The following is a 17489-nucleotide window of genomic DNA, read 5'->3' on the forward strand; positions in this document are numbered from 1 at the left end:
GGGGAGTAAAGTGGTGGTGCAATATATCAAGTGCAAACCGTAAAGCTGAAAATATAAAAACATAATTCATTGTAAATCTCCACGCAAAAATGTGAACCTTACAATCCAAGCACAGCCAAGATACTTGGCTACACCACAAGCAAATAGAGTCCGCGCGTCAGCCTTTAAAATACGTAGAGCAGTGCGATATTCGCGCGTACTCAACTCTCTGCAGATGAGTTTAAGCCATCTCTTTCTTGCACTTTTGTAAGCAAAGCATGCAAACATGAAATGGGCTATGCTCTCTATTGGTGTTTTGCAACAGGGGCACCCTAAAGATGTCTGATGTGGGGTGCTCCATTTCGCAGTTAACTCTCTGACCGGCAGTGATCCTACCCTGAACTGTATATAAAGTGCTCTATCTCGTGGTGTTTGGATAAAATCTAGGTAAGGTTCTAAAAATGTGTATTGCTTATGGAGATAAAACTCTTCCGTCAACCTCCCTGCTCTTAGGTTGCTAAGCTCTTGGGCATCGACCCAGGCCCAATAGCATCTTTTGAGGTCAGCCTTACTAGGAGGGGCTTGCGTGTCCCATGCCTCCTTGAAGCCTAATGCAACAAGAGATTTTTTGAGATTGAACACCCAACTAATTCTTTGATTAGCATCTAGAGCCATGACTTCTGTAAACGCGGCAGCATAATTGGTTAGTTCAGGGGTCCGACATAAGCGGGCCCAGAATAACAGGGGTCGTAGCCTGGCTATATCTTTAAAAGAATGCCTACCCATGTCTTTTAACAGCGGTTTCAGTGGCACACTTCGGGGTAGCATCACTAAATTTCTTAAAAACGTATGTTCAGACCTGAAAATGCTTTCAGTATTCTCAAAACCCCACAGTTCAGCTCCATAAAGAGCTAAACTGACAGCTTTAGCTGCATAGATTGTAAGGGCAGGAGCCACAGGTCTGCTCTGCGAGGAACGGTGTTCTTTGGTTAGTATGCCCATGACACGCTTGTGATTTAGGAGCATTTTGTCAATGTGATGCCTCCATCGCATTTTATCATCTAATCTTATTCCCAGGTAGTCGAACGTTGAAACTTTATCCAAGCATATTCCATCTAAAGTAAAATGATCTCTATACGGCTTGTAAGGATTAAACGCCATAAGTTTAGTCCTTGAGGTATTCACAATCAAACCCCTAGACTCACAAAAAGTATAAAATCTGTCTAGGAGCTTTTGGAGCCCTACTGGCGTTTTAGAGATAAGCAACGTATTGTCTGCAAAAAGTAGAGTGGGAACCCTGTCTCCTGCCGGGGCTGGTGCATCGGATGGGAACTCCTGCAAATAGCTCACCACCCCGTTCATATATGAAGAGAACAGGGTGGGAGCCAGGACACAGCCCTTGCATACTCCTCTATGTACTGGGATCCTGTTTGTTTTTTTGTCCCTGGGACCCCCACCTCACTTGGGCATAATTGCCTTCATGTAGGCGAGTCAAGATGTTCAATAATAACGGAGGCATCCCCATTTCTTCTAATAGATGCCATAACCGATCACGGGGAACTAGGTCAAAGGCAGTCTTTAAGTCAATGAATGCCAAATAAAGGCTGCCCTTGCCAATCAGGACCACCTTCCAGTATATTAAAAACAGCCTAAATGCTTGGTCCCTGTACATGCCCTAAGTCCAGCTTGGTATTGGGAGAGTATATTTTCTTCCTCCACCCATTGATGAATTCTCTGTAGTAACATCCTGCCAACTACTTTCTGCATAGCGTCTATCAAACTGATTGGGCGGTAGTTGGCGGAGTCATCCCTTGCTCCTTTTTTAAAAATAGGTACAACCTCTGCCCCTTTCCATGATTCTGGTACTGCACTCCCTCTTGCAATTGAGTTAATTAGAAGCATAACATAATTTGCCCAGTTGCGAGGGTCTGCAAGAAAAAGATCTCCTGGGAGGCCATCAGGTCCTGGGGCTTTTACTGGGACTATTTTCTTTATAGCCATCTCAACTTCGTCTAGTGTGAAGAGATCAGTAGGATTTGAGATAGTATAGAGATTTATTTGTTCATGTATCCCCCCTCGGTGAATAAGATCTAGTTGAGAGTAGAGGCTCTTAAAACGCTTATACCAATCCTGGCATGTAATATAGTTAGGAATCACATCAGAATCTTTATTACCGACCCGCCTAGCCTTATTCCAAAAAAGCTTAGGGTCTCTGGCTGTACTTGCATCTTTTAAGTCTTGCCAATATAACTCATCCCAATCTAGTTTCGCTTGGTAACTTGCACTTTTATAGGCCTTTCTACCTTCTCTAATTAGGAGGCAGTTTTTACTTTTTATTGCTAACATTAAGGCCTTTTTTTTTGTCTGCAGTCCTCATTAAACCAAGTATAGCACTTTTTGACTCTTCTAATTGGTTTGCCTGTATTACTTACTATAAAATATGCTCCTATCTGAGCTGTCATGTTATCATACAAATCTGGTATTTTCATTAGTCCCCCTGGCCTCTAGTAATAATCGAGTGTTTTCGCTCAGCATATAGGTCACAGACATCTGAAACATGTAGACCGACCTACCCTTTAAAACTAGAGAGTAGCAGTTTATTTTTTCAAAACTGCCTTAGTACTGGTTTTAACCCTGACACTAAGTGATACATAATAAACACATTTTTTCGTCTCGCCTGACCCAGCGCATGCGCTGGTCTGGCGAGGCTTATTGAGAGGGCACCAAAAAGTGCTACCAGGCCAGCCTAGAGCTACAGTGCATGTGCGCGGGCGCGCGCGCTGTGCTTGACGTCATTACTTTCGCGGCCGCTTTGATGTTTGATCGCGTCGCGATCACTTTCGCGGCCGCACGGCCGCATGTTAATTGTTGTGTTCTAGCTCCTGTTACTGACTGTCACCTGTTGTGCAAATAACACCCACCCATTTCATGAATTAGAAAAACAAGGGAGCGCTTCGAAAGCACTGCTTGTCACTTGGAGTCACCCTTGCCGTATTTGTTAGACACTTGGACCACTTCCGCTCCACGAGAGCTTTACGTTCATACATTAAAGGCAGAACTGCATTGCCTTCCTCCTATTGTGCAATTTCCTGGCAAACGCAGCGGGCAAAACATGACGCACAATTGTTCGGGACAGACTGTCCAGCTTCAACGAGTTACAGAGCAGCAGGGAAGCACAACAGAGCCTCGCAGCTGTTTAACTTGCTCCATGACTTTACCAGGATGTAATTGTGTAACTTCTTGTGCCTGTCAAACAGGCCGAGTCTGTAAAATTCCACAGGCAGCAGCAGGTGTGTTAACACCACAAACTATATCTAGGCCTTCAGCATGTGGCATAGAGCTCTCTGCAGGAGACGCATGGACCCACGCAGCTAGGTTACAGGGACCTCGGCACGCCATTGCAGCATGCGTTTTACCCATTGAGCCCCCTTACCCGTAGGTGCATTAACCAACTGAGTCAGCTTACTGGGAACTACACACACAGGTCTCTGCTACAGTTGCAGTAACCGAGTGAACTGTCTTATTCCGATCTGACATGTGCCCCACGTCTCTACAGTTACACCCATCTCCCAGCAGGCTGCTCTGCCCAGCCAACTCTCTTACTCTAAGGTACACTCCGATTTCTGCCACAGGCGCTTTGAGCCTCTGAGCTGTCTCACTACTGGTGAAGCCTGTAACCAAGCGCCTCTTACACACAGATCTGTAGCAGGCGCTACATCCATCGAGGCAGTCTACTTCAATCTCTGGCTCAGGCGCTTTGAGCCGATGAGCTGTCTCACTACTGGTGAAGCCTGTGACCAAGCGCTTCTCACACCTCCTGGTCAGGGACCTGCTCTCTCCCCCCGCAGTTCTGCTCGTGTGCAATTATTGCAGTTGTGACGCTGCCCTGTCTAGCAGGTTTTGAGTCCCCCCTCCGCCAACCCAATTTAGATATCGTGCCCCTGCTTGGGGAGCCTGTATTGTGCCTCTATTTTGTGACTTGTGCCTTGTTTTTTGGTAGGCACGGGTGATTAAGTAATTTGCCCAGAAACACAGGATGTTGAGCCGACGCTAAGACTCAAACCTGCATCCTCAGCTCCAAAGTTGGCAGCTCACCATTACGCCACAACCTCTCGCGCAAGAACTAAAGCATTTTCAATAATATATATTATAAGCCACGAGGGCATTGCTGTATGTTTGCATGTAGTATGTTTATCTTATCCAACTAACAGCCTTAGACAAAGCCAATAGTCCTCGCTTGTTGTAGGTGTAATGTTACTTGTTGTATTATGTATAGGGAGGCAATAACTAAAGCAGCAAAATACCAGTTGGGTTGAACAATATGCTGAGCACATATTTTTAGCATAAATATTTTAAGCCACACCCTTAATTATATCATTCCCCCTCCCTGAGTTATCCCCCCAGTTATTTTCATCCTACTTAAAGCCCTGGACACTCTCCATTTTCCAGCAGAAAAATACATTCTTTTGATTGTGGCACTTAAAACGATTTGATTGCACTGTAAGTTAATGAGAGAAGACTAACTTCTCTTGATTTGTTTTCTAAATCTCCATTCAAGGCCTACTCAAATGTTTGCATACAGTATGAATACAGAACCCCCTTGTTATCGCATATATGGGATTGTCTACAAAGTTTCAACTGTACCCTGTTACGGGCATAAACATAAACTTCTGCTTGCCAATCAATAAATCAACATTGAAACTTTTATTGTGAAAATAAAATCTACAGCATTTAAGACGATGTAGTAAAGAACATTAAAGAAGATACGCTAAAGTTATACCTTTAATGTTAACAATAATGTGAGGTGGAAAATACCGGGGTGCAACTAGTACCAAAGCTTGGGGGGATCTAAAACTCCCAGCTTGTTTTGAGCTCCCTGTCTCCTCATGTGTGAGCATGCGTTTTATGGATTATACCCCCTCTCCTTCCTTTCTTCCACAATGAATTGTTTTTATTCTTACACCTTACCGCCCAGAACCCCTTGCGTGTTCAGTAATTATAATGCATGCACTGATTAATTGACAATTTGAATTGACTTTGCAAAGATGAAAGACCAAGTCATCCCTATTTGTCTTCCCTAACCTCAATATTAGTAGATTAGTCTTGTGGAGCTGGTGAGGTGTTGGAGACCAATCTTGGATGAATATGTGACGTTACAAAGCAATCAGAATGATCGCGTAATCTTACATCGCAGTTTTTACAACGACTTGCGCTGGACTTAGAAATACTATGATTTACCATTCCAACACCAGACTGAGTACAGTAGGGAAGGTGTTGGAATTGTAAATCATACTATTCCTAAGGTTAGAGCGCCATCCAGCGCAAGTCGTTGTAACGACTTGCGTTGTATTACCCGCGATGTAAAGGCATTGCGATGCAATGCCCGCTTGGTAGTGGATGTTTCCCATCTTGGATGGATGAAAGACCAAGTCAGTCCTGTCTGTCATTTTTTTTTCCATCACAGGTTGTCGTATGGTCACTGGCATTGTATTCGTTTGTCATGCACCCAATTGTTAGGTTTATACGCTGTCATCAGTATTATCATATTGTATAATTTCATGCTTCTGTTTCATTTAGTGAATATTTTGCTCCAATTACATTTAAATCAAAGTACATATCCGATGAGTGCAGCAAACTTTCAATGATATCTTTAATGGACACTTTGGGCAACAGTTTGCATTCCAGACACATCAGAACTAGGGGATTCTGCATTATGAAACAAATTTTTAGAATTTAATTCCATAACCCCCTTTTAAAATCAGGCCCCTTTTAATAAATATCTCTTGGCCTGATATTTAGCTTATCAAGTTCAATTAGTGTGTATAATTTTCCACATAATTACCATCACATACATCCACTCCAAAACACATCATTAAAAACTTATAAATTACAATGCCAATAGCTCTAACTCTAAAAAAAAAGAAATGTGAGACCTATTGCATTGCAAATGCTTGTTCTCTTAGTAACGTCACACATTTTTTTGTGATTTTGCACTGCGTCCATCACATAGTAATTACCCACCGCTTATCACATCGTGGATCTTAGTATATCCTATGAGACCATCCTAATAAAACATCCCTGTGCTCCTCCCTCACAGTGAGGGGGTTGTAGCCCTTGGCTGTACTAGGAGTTACAGCCGGGAGGAGAACCCATATGATGAAGCATGTCACCCGTGGGTGAGTGATGGGACTCCTTTCCCCTATAAGGGTTGCCCATATGGCACTTGATATTACCTGAGTTCAGATACTTGTGAGTAGTGTAGGATGCCATGAGGCACCTAGTAATCATATAGACCCCGAGACAATTTATTATGTTTGCACACCTAGGACCCCTTATGCTGGGCCTGATCAACCAGGACCAGGTGGGGTTTGTACCCAACAGACAATGCAGCATTAATACTATGAATTTCCCCCATCTCATAGATAAGGCACAACGCTCTAGTCGCGAGACAATGCTTTTGGCCATCAATGCTGAGAAAGCATTTGATCACATTCACTGGCCCTATCTGGAGGCCAGGTTAACTCACTTCAGCTTCAGAGAGCACTTCCATAAGTGGGTCTTGAGTAACTGGGGTAAACCTTGTGCAACAGTTCGGGTGAACATATGCTTCGGTTACATGGGGCCTATTACGCAACATATCCGAGGCAACCCTGATGTTAAGGGTGTCGCTTTTGGAGCGACAGATACACAATAAGTCTATTTGCGGATGACGTGTAAGTGGCCCTGGAGGACTCGATTAAGATACCTCCGGCTATTCTGTCGGAGTTGGAGACTTTCAGACAGGCAGTGGGATTCATGGTAATGTTCATAAATCACAGGCCCTAAATGTATTGGCGAATCCAGCAATGTTGGAACAGCTTACGCATCAACACCAATGCAATGGTCGGCTACATCCATCCCTTATTTGAGAATACAATTGGCTTCTTCAGCACAGCTAACTGCAACCTTGAACTATATGTCCATCTTTCACACGTCAAGAGTGATTTAGCCTGGTGGAGGAACTGCCGGTTCTCTTGGCTAGGCCGCATTGCTGCCCTAAAGATGACTGTCCTACCTAAGATCTTTTTTCCTTTTCCGGGCCCTCCAGGTGATGCCACCTATGGGAAAGCCTCAGACTCTACAGGTGGAAATTAATAACTTTGTTTGGGCTGAGCGCCAACCACGGCTGGGGAAAGACCTTAGCTATAGACTCCCTTGTGGGTATCCCAGACTTCATGCATTATTACCAGGTAGTGCAACTCTGATTCCTTGTACAAGGGTCTAGGAAGGAGTCAGAGAAGCAGTGGTTATTTATGGACCAGGCAGTTGCCGGGCAACACTTGTGGAAAAGTCCCTTTCTGAAGAAGCCACATTGACCGAAGAGTCTTTATTACTCTCCTATCACTAGAACAACGATGGAGGTGTGGAAATCCATAAGGGACTGTCTTCGTTCCCCCTCCCCAATAACACCAATAATAGGCAATGCCGACTTTACTCAGGGTATGAACCAGGGGCTGTATTACATAAAGTGCCCCTGGGACGATATGGCGTTTGCACGCCCTGGGGTATTTTGGTATTGCAAAAGGGGCAGCAGAGGCTTGTGTGGCCCCTTCCTTGATACCAATTAAGCGCCAGCTCTATCTTCAAGGGGGCATCCCCTCATTTGCATGGGGGCATGCCTCATGCAAATGAGGGAATCACTTTGCCTCTGCGCCACCGCTGTATCACTGGTGTGGGTGCAGAGGCAAAGAAGCCCTCAGGAGGCGCACTGACAGTGCACCACCCAAAAGGTGTAGAACTGTCAGTGTGCCCCCTGAAAGCCCACTGAGAGCAGGCCTCTGGAAGGGGGGAAAAGGGGTCATATTGACCCTCCAGACATCCCCTTGCATGCAGGTGCTTTCGCCTCCAAGGAGATCTCTATTCCCCTTTACAAGTGTAGGCGGGTTTCCTTTGGCCACATGTTTGATAAAGAGGGCCTACTATCTTTTGATCATCTTCCTGCGGATTATGCGTGGCTAGAATCATAAAGATTGCATTGTTGCTAAACCTGACACTGGCTCACACATCTGACGATCTGCCCAGGGGCACAATGCTCAATTATTACTTTTGAGAAGTGGTTGGATGGTAATGCAAACCTCGGATCACTATCTAAATACTGAACTGTACAGCATCCTACGCCAGGCCGCGCTCCAAGCCAAAACAGCAGGCTAGAGGCACTGGGAACTAGAAATAATTCGACAATAGACACAGGGGGAATGGGAAGACATATACCATAGGGCGAGACACACTGCGCACAACACGGCTAGCAGCAAAACTGCCCCTAAGATAGTTACTTACTGGTACTTTACACCGGTGAGTCTGCATCGAGGCAATCACCAGTGGAATGCTGACTCCTGGCGGAGCTGTAGCTCTCCCGAAACACTGCTCCATCTACTTTGGGTGTATCCCAAACTCTAGCACTTTTGGGACACAATCCTCACTGACACTGACACCCATTTAGCCACGCAACTCCCACTCTTTCCTGCCTACACAGTATTGGGACTCTAAAATGCACCCACCTTACCCCTGGAATCCTAAAGAGGGCGTCCGATAGGGCTAGCATTGGGAGCAGCTTGCCAGAATGTTATAGCATTGGGGCACTGGACATACACCAACACATCAAGACTGCCTACACTGCCTATGGTATACCTTGGGAATGGAAAAGATGACCCTCCCCCTAACCGCGCAGAGCAATTCTTATGGAGAGTCGTGGCGCCTATTCATTGCTTTACTCTCAGCGAATTCAGAAAACGTGCATGCCCTATATACCTGCATTTATTATACCTGACTAATGTCGCCACTCCTACTTCTTCATAGCTATTGTCTAGAGACTACCACGGACATGAGACATACTACAGCTCATACAGATTCAGCATGCTGAGTACCCAGGGAGAGGGTGGGATTGGGGGACTCTTTGTTTATCCATTTTATGTTTTATGTACATCTTGACACTTGCGAAGAGTGCTAAGACGATCTGTGCCACGCTTTTTGGTGTTTTTCTCTCACTGTGTTTTGAAATACCAATAAAGAGATTCGAATCACAAAGGGAGGGAGATGAAATGTGCCATATCTACTAAGATACAGCACAGTTCTGCTCTCTCATAGTGTTGCCACACTTTTGGCTGCCTAGTGCCGAAGCAGACACACTTGTGGCAAGAAACAAGGGTGCCTGTGATGTGGTCAGAATGGTTATTGTTGCGGAAGGTGTTCCTTCCTGGACAAAATCTATTCTTAGAGGCTTATTCCTCTTTTTCTATGTGCTGGTTAGTTCAGAACACATGCAAAGAGGAAAGAGCGAGGAGAAATGAAGATATATCTCCTCATTACTCCAGCCTCTGGCAGGCGCATTGTTTTGCACACACCCATATTTACAGACTTTAGTAAATATGAGCTCGCCTAAAAGTACATGGGTGGATAACAGGGAACGACCATGCTCCACCAATGTAACGCCTTCCTGACACAAGTTCACACAAGACAGCAGTTACTTTTGAGAAAAATCTCATGCAGAGCCACGCAAATCTTAATTTACATGGCTTTGTAAATCCCAAGATGAATTTGTGTTGGGCTGGCCCACCAAAGTGGGGCAACCCGATGCAAAATTTTAGTAAAGTAGAGCCTCAACGTCTACTCAGAGCTGTGACTCTGAAAAAGAGTAGGCATGCTTTATGTAGAAAGGCAGATTATTTTGCATGGAAAAGCGTGAAGAAAACAATAAAGTTCTCCCACTGTCCGGGATGAAATATACCTTCAAACTCAGTTATAGCGCTTGTGAGGTAAGATGTTGTAAAATAAATAACTTGAATCCAAAAGACGACTTCTGTTTCAGGAAGTGGCAATAATTGTCCTACATTGGTCAGACTAGAAGGAAGCCAGAACCTAAATTCTGATCTAATTCAGCAAGAGTCTATCTTTCCAAGCTTGCTTCTAAATGTACTGGCCATTACTGAACAGAAGGAAAAGGCTGACTTCCAAAGGCGGCATATTGGATTGTACAGAGACTCCTGGGACGATGCCTTCTAATTGGGCAACATCAAGCAGGCATCGAGGGGAGAGGAGCTTTTGGCGGTGGTACTTGGAATATATTGACCTGGATAGATGTAAATGTATATTTTACCAGCTAACCCAGACACCGATGATTGTCAGCATCATGAACACTGCCATTTCGCTATATCCACAAAGAAGGACAAAAACAACCTGAGGGAAAACTACTATTTTTAGAGATTCGTCATCATAACTCTATCAGATCCATTTAACACTGCACATGATTACTCAGTCACATCCACAAATACATGCCTACTCTACGCACATTCAACTCACTGAAAACACACGGTAAGCATGGGTGAAGAAAGACCCGGAAACAGGTGAAAATAGCAAGGATTTTACAGGGGGAGTCAGTAAATCTTCCACCTACCCCCCCCCCCCCTAAGGTAAAAATGCCAATGGCCGTGGATTACAATCAGCTGGTATCAGTAATCCAGTCTCTCGGCATCCGTCAATGAGTCCGCAATAACCACTTTTGCCTGCGGAGTGTGCCCTGGACAGCAGAGCTGCACCGTCGAGCTTTAGCAAGACCATGGAACATCCTACAAGAATGTTAGATCCACTGGTAGAAAAGCACAAGGTAAGCTAGAATGCAAAGTCGGATATGTCACATGAGGGATAGAAATGCTGACTTGTTTGTGGAGAAAAGTGCCATCACCTTTCTGGTGTTTATGGTGTAACAGATAAGGTAACGTTGTTCAGTATGACGCAGTTGTAAAGAGTAGCGACAAAGAAGGGTACAAAGTTCCTCATGTACAGTGACGAAGAAGAGCCATTAAGAGAATCTCTCAGCTGGTTAGTGCTAAGAAAGGCCGGTCAGAAAAAGGGGAAGGAATTCCCCTAATTTGAACTAGTGCTCTCACACACCCAGCAAGCTAGGTGTCATGCTTCATCATATGAGCACTGCCCCTCGTCAAGTCGGCGCTGCAATCCTTGACGGGCTCCCGAAACCGGGGCTCTTTATCGGGGATCTTTTGTTCGAGCCGAGGGTGCTTGGGGGTGAGGGGCCTAGTGTGGTGTAATGTAGCAGAGAAATGTGAATTAAAAGGGGTTAGTTGGTCCTAATTCAACTTTATTCCAAAGGTCAACTACCCTATTAAAAGTGTGTAGAGTGGCTGATATGCTAGGAGTTAGGTGTCTAGGTAAAAGCTCTACTATGTGAAAGTCCCTTTTTTGCTTCCCGTAGATTGGTTTGGATAATTAAATTGCCCGCCCCATCCCACACTCCCGAATGGCGTTCGAGACACCACTATCTAATGAGATTGCGTGTTGCACGCCTGAGCACGGTGATCACTTTGACACAATATTCATAGCTATGTACAGCATAAAGAGCTATTTTATTTGTTATAAAGAGTTTCTTCTTTTTCCCTACAGGAACAAACTATAAGAAGTGGTATGTAGATAGCACCTTACCACATATTATTGTAGACAGTATTACCTTGATCCTGACGAATTGCCCTGATCCTCCTGACGTCTGTGGCAAGAAACATGTTGATCACATAGAGTAGAGCTTTTACCTAGACACCTAACTCCTAGCATATCAGCCACTCTACACATTTTTTATAGGGTAGTTGACCTTTGGAATAAAGTTGAATTAGGACCAACTAACCCCTTTTAATTCACATTTCTCTGCTACATTACACCACACTAGGCCCCTCACCCCCAAGCACCCTCGGCTCGAACAAAAGATCCCCGATAAAGAGCCCCGGTTTCGGGAGCCCGTCAAGGATTGCAGCGCCGACTTGACGAGGGGCAGTGCTCATATGATGAAGCATGACACCTAGCTTGCTGGGTGTGTGAGAGCACTAGTTCAAATTAGGGGAATTCCTTCCCCTTTTTCTGACCGGCCTTTCTTAGCACTAACCAGCTGAGAGATTCTCTTAATGGCTCTTCTTCGTCACTGTACATGAGGAACTTTGTACCCTTCTTTGTCGCTAGTCATATGGGGTATGTACACTGGACCTCTCTAAATAACAACACCCCTAGTCCCTACTTTTGATATAAGACTTTGCACGGTTTTCCGTGGGACTTCGAATAAGGATACCAGCGGTCTAGTATTATCTAGCCAGGCTGGACCATACCCGTGTCAACTTTTGACTTCTTCTCATCCCCCCTCCCCCTCCCCCACCCTTCCATCCATTCTTCACTTATGGATAACCAAGGACTCAGCTTCGGGGACGAAGTGGTGTCTGACATACTTGAAAGAACACCTTCACTCCTAGGTCATGATGGCAGCGCTGCATCAGGCTCTCAGTCAGATGACTGGACCTCCTTGACACTGTTGAAGAGGGAGTGGTTGAAGATCACACTCCATGGCGCACTTATGACAGAATATTTACGTGCCAATATCGCCCCAGCGGGGTTGATTGTCAATAACTTCCCCAGGCTATTCCTAGACGATACGACCTTCAAAAAGGAATGGTCGCTTATCGCATGGAAATGCACCAGAGTTCTGCTGGTCCTCATCATTAACACAGCGAGACGCCTAGCAGATGCTCTCCTCATTAGGATACAGATTGCGGAAGGCGCATTGAAAACCACCGTACAAATTACAGCTTACAAGAACAGACTCGCTGAGATTAATGCTGAGATCACCGATAATAAAGAATACCTAATGAAACAGAAAATCACAAAACTGCAAAAAGATATCGATAAATTCGATAAAGAAAAGGTATATCCTTATTTGAAGGCAGACTATACATCGGTCAAGAACAGTTATTCCTCTGATGACAACTCCGACAGAAGAAGTTCTGCGGACAGTAATTCTAGCACGGGTAGTTGGGGCAGTCTTAGCGGTCGCCGCAACCCACGCGCCAACTACAATTACAATGTCCCGGCCTTTCATGGTCCTCCTATGTTTCCAGGACCCCCTCCGCAACCCCCCTACTGGCAATACCAACCATTCCAACAGGGACCCCCCCAGTTCTTCAACAACGGTCCTCCCCCCACTTTTTTAGACAGAGGCTGGGGCAGAGGAAGAGGTCGCAACAGAAGAGGCGCACGGAAACAGGTTCATTGGCAAGAGCCCCCCACTGGGATGGACACGAGGAGCAAAACTGTGAACAAGAGAAATTAGTTGTGAATTTATCATCACGTGTACTTACGGACCCTGAAATATCAATATTACAAAAAGGACTAGGTTTTGTACCTACACCTAAAGTGGATAAATTCAGGGATGTCTGCGAAGTCCAAAAACTTTTCCGTAAGATAAGGCTGCGTTCTTATTTTATGGATAAACCACTCACCCAAGTGGATGGCTCAGGACTAAGCAAACCATCCACTTTTACTCCTCATAACGGGATGGTCCCGGTTGAGGTTCTTACCTTCGAGAAGGCTGTTCTGAAAGATCTAGCTTCATTACCGTCCCCCACACCCTTCCACAATTTGTCAAAATTTGAGACAGAAACAGCAAATGCCCTCGCAAGTGACGACTCCATAATCATCAAACAAGCCGATAAAGGTGGGGCGACTGTCATTCAGTCTATTGACGATTATGATGACGAAAGCAAACGTCAACTGAACAATGACCGATACAATGCCCCCATCGCTACTGATCCCACCCCGCGCCTCTCTAATACAATCTCCATGTTGGTTCATGAGGCATTAACCAATGGGTGGATCAACAAAAAAGAAGCAGATTTTCTGATTGCCACAGAACCGAGGACGCCCTACTTTTACACTCTACCCAAGATACACAAGGGCACTACACCGGTTCCTGGGCGCCCTATAGTATCGGGTATCGGTTCAATTTTGGAACCACTCTCCAAATTTGTGGATCATTTCCTACAGCCTCTGGTGAGGGATATCCCGTCTTTCGTCAGGGATACGACTGATATCCTCAGAATCATAGACTCCATAGAGGACCCATCCTGTATCGACCTCCTCGTCACACTTGATGTAGAGGCGTTATATACTAACATTCCTCAAGGAGACACACTGACAGTTGTAGAAGCAGCTTTGAACTCATTAGAGTGGGACTCTCCTACCCCAGTTACATTCATCATGGATTGTGCGTCCCTAGCCCTAACTGAGAACTTTTTCGAGTATAAAGGGCAATTATACCATCAGTGCCAGGGTACATCGATGGGCAGCACTTTTGCGCCGAGCCTGGCCTGCCTCTACATGGCAACCTTTGAGAAAGAAGTCATCAATACTGTACAAAACCCGTTTCTACAACATCTTATCCTTTGGAAAAGGTTTATCGATGATATTTTGATATTCTGGCAGGGTCCGATTGACACTTGCAACAGGTTTGTACAGTGGATCAATCAGCAAAATCCATTTCTGAAATTTTCACATACTATCTCAGACTCTCACATTCCATTTCTTGATCTGAACATAAAACTCTCAGGCAAACAACTCTCTACAAGCCTTCACAAAAAACCCACAGATCGTAATAGCCTTCTCTTGTACCAGAGCCATCACCCGAGAGCGCTGAAAGATAATCTCCCCGTGGGACAGTTCCTACGTATCAGGCGCAATTGTACCTCCACAAATGACTACAAAATAGAAGCCTCCTCTTTAGCTAACAATCTAAAGACTAGAGGCTACCCACAGAAGGTGATACGAAACTCCATGAAGAGAGCCTTAAATAGTCCCAGGGAGGCATTATTAGAAATCCATCAGAAACAACCTGAGGACATCATTACGTGTGTAACTTCTTTTACACCCAACTCCACGTCCACCAAAAAGATTATCTTGAAACATTGGGGCATTCTAAACACAGGCGACCTACAGATACCTGCACCAAGGTTTGCCTACACCAGAACTAGCAGCCTCAGAGATATCTTGATTCATACGAGACCCAAGAAGCACACTACCCCATCACAAACCACCCTATGGGGACTTCCACCAGTAAAAGGACATTTTCCCTGTGGCACGTGTATGGTGTGCCCACTTACAACGATCACTAAAGAAATTGCGTTAAGACCCAATTTCAAGTGGTGCATACAAAAACACACGAATTGTAACACCAAACAGTGCATTTACCTGATTACTTGCCCCTGTGACCTACAGTACATAGGGATGACTATGCGTCCAGTTAAAATACGTATAACTGAACACAGGAGTAACATACGTTGCCAACGAACCACTACGAAACTATACAGACACTTCATTGAGACACAACATACTTCTGATTCATTACGCTGGGTCATATTAGAATCTCATGCCCAGATTTCCAAATCTTCCCTATTCAGACTCGAACAGAGATGGGTACATAGATTATCAAGCCATATCGAGGGCCTCAATGATGACATACCCTGGAATACATTATCTTGAACTGGGAACCATATGCCCAAAACCAACTGGTCATATCCCACTCTGAATTCTGGAACACCTTGTTGAACAGTTCATGGAAATAACTTCCTAAGTGGAAGGACATAAGGCCCTTCAATCTTGGTCCTCTAGCTAAGTAGTGCCCTCTATCCACTCAGGATGAGCCATCTCTATCTAAGTAGTGCCTTGTATTCAACCATGATGAGCGATTGGTGACTGATCAATATACTACTGTCAGGTACTTCACCAGTGGAAATTGTGTTTCACATCCGACGCCATTCGGGAGTGACATATCTTATCTTAGCACCCTAGGCATTAACTACTACACGACCACATAACTAACCAGCATGACGCCCCCCTCCTTGTTTATGAGCGGTCCTATAACTAATATGACTCTGGTCTCTAACCCGCCGACCCTTGAACCAGTAGCGTTGCGGAACCTCCCGTTGGTTCACATACCAATTCTCGGCTGATTTACCCTCCGCAATATATTGCGCTTACTGATGAGACCACTTCATTAGGTCGCGTAGCAACAAAGACGCTGCTCTGGGTTTGAATCCACCTTTTGGCCTTACTCCATTTGCACAACACGTCACACCGTGATGGGTTGCGCACTATCGCATCACACACAGCGTACTCAACAGCGAGACACTCGTATTGGCTATTATACAACATCACTAGGTTACCTAGCAACGGTAACGCTCTTTCATGCCTGGGACCAATCAGATAGTTGTACTCCCCGAGCGCATTCCGTCACGACGTGCTACGCACTCGATGACGTATACGGAACAACTGTTTATCTTCTCGGCTCTCCCTTCGTTACCTACCACCCCGGTTCCTGGCGGTTTGGGTAGGTCATTTCCCTGGACGTGAATCCACGTCGGTGAGTACTGACTCTATTTTTAATTTCCTTTCTACACCCGAGGAGCCACATCTGCCTACTGTCGACTGGAACCTCCCAGGTCTATTCCCACGGACTCTCAGCACCGAGGTCACTACTTTGACCCGTCCTTTGTGTCCGTTACGGATGGATCGGCTAGGTATTCGGTAACTACGGCTTTGTCCAGCTACCTGATGGCACTTAGACTTAGACCTTCTATGTGGTTAATCCGTCTTTTTAATAAATATACAGATACTAATAGAGACGGTTTTCTGACTATTTTTGTCCCCTCTTAGGACCCAATTGGGTTCCTTTTTACCGCCAGCACCGTTGCTAACAACTGTAGCAACCTTTTTAGGTGAGTCCCTTTTTTGCTTCCCGTAGATTGGTTTGGATAATTAAATTGCCCGCCCCATCCCACACTCCCGAATGGCGTTCGAGACACCACTATCTAATGAGATTGCGTGTTGCACGCCTGAGCACGGTGATCACTTTGACACAATATTCATAGCTATGTACAGCATAAAGAGCTATTTTATTTGTTATAAAGAGTTTCTTCTTTTTCCCTACAGGAACAAACTATAAGAAGTGGTATGTAGATAGCACCTTACCACATATTATTGTAGACAGTATTACCTTGATCCTGACGAATTGCCCTGATCCTCCTGACGTCTGTGGCAAGAAACATGTTGATCACATAGAGTAGAGCTTTTACCTAGACACCTAACTCCTAGCATATCAGCCACTCTACACATTTTTAATAGGGTAGTTGACCTTTGGAATAAAGTTGAATTAGGACCAACTAACCCCTTTTAATTCACATTTCTCTGCTACATTACACCACACTAGGCCCCTCACCCCCAAGCACCCTCGGCTCGAACAAAAGATCCCCGATAAAGAGCCCCGGTTTCGGGAGCCCGTCAAGGATTGCAGCGCCGACTTGACGAGGGGCAGTGCTCATATGATGAAGCATGACACCTAGCTTGCTGGGTGTGTGAGAGCACTAGTTCAAATTAGGGGAATTCCTTCCCCTTTTTCTGACCGGCCTTTCTTAGCACTAACCAGCTGAGAGATTCTCTTAATGGCTCTTCTTCGTCACTGTACATGAGGAACTTTGTACCCTTCTTTGTCGCTAGTCATATGGGGTATGTACACTGGACCTCTCTAAATAACAACACCCCTAGTCCCTACTTTTGATATAAAAGCAGTTGTAAAGAGTACCATAGTAGCCGTGTGTGTAGGTAAAGACTGTGTCATCGGTGTGATCTGCTGAAATCTGCATCTTGCTGGATGC

Source organism: Triturus cristatus, chromosome 2_1 (assembly GCF_964204655.1).
Source record: "Triturus cristatus chromosome 2_1, aTriCri1.1, whole genome shotgun sequence".
Lineage (NCBI taxonomy): Eukaryota > Metazoa > Chordata > Amphibia > Caudata > Salamandridae > Triturus > Triturus cristatus.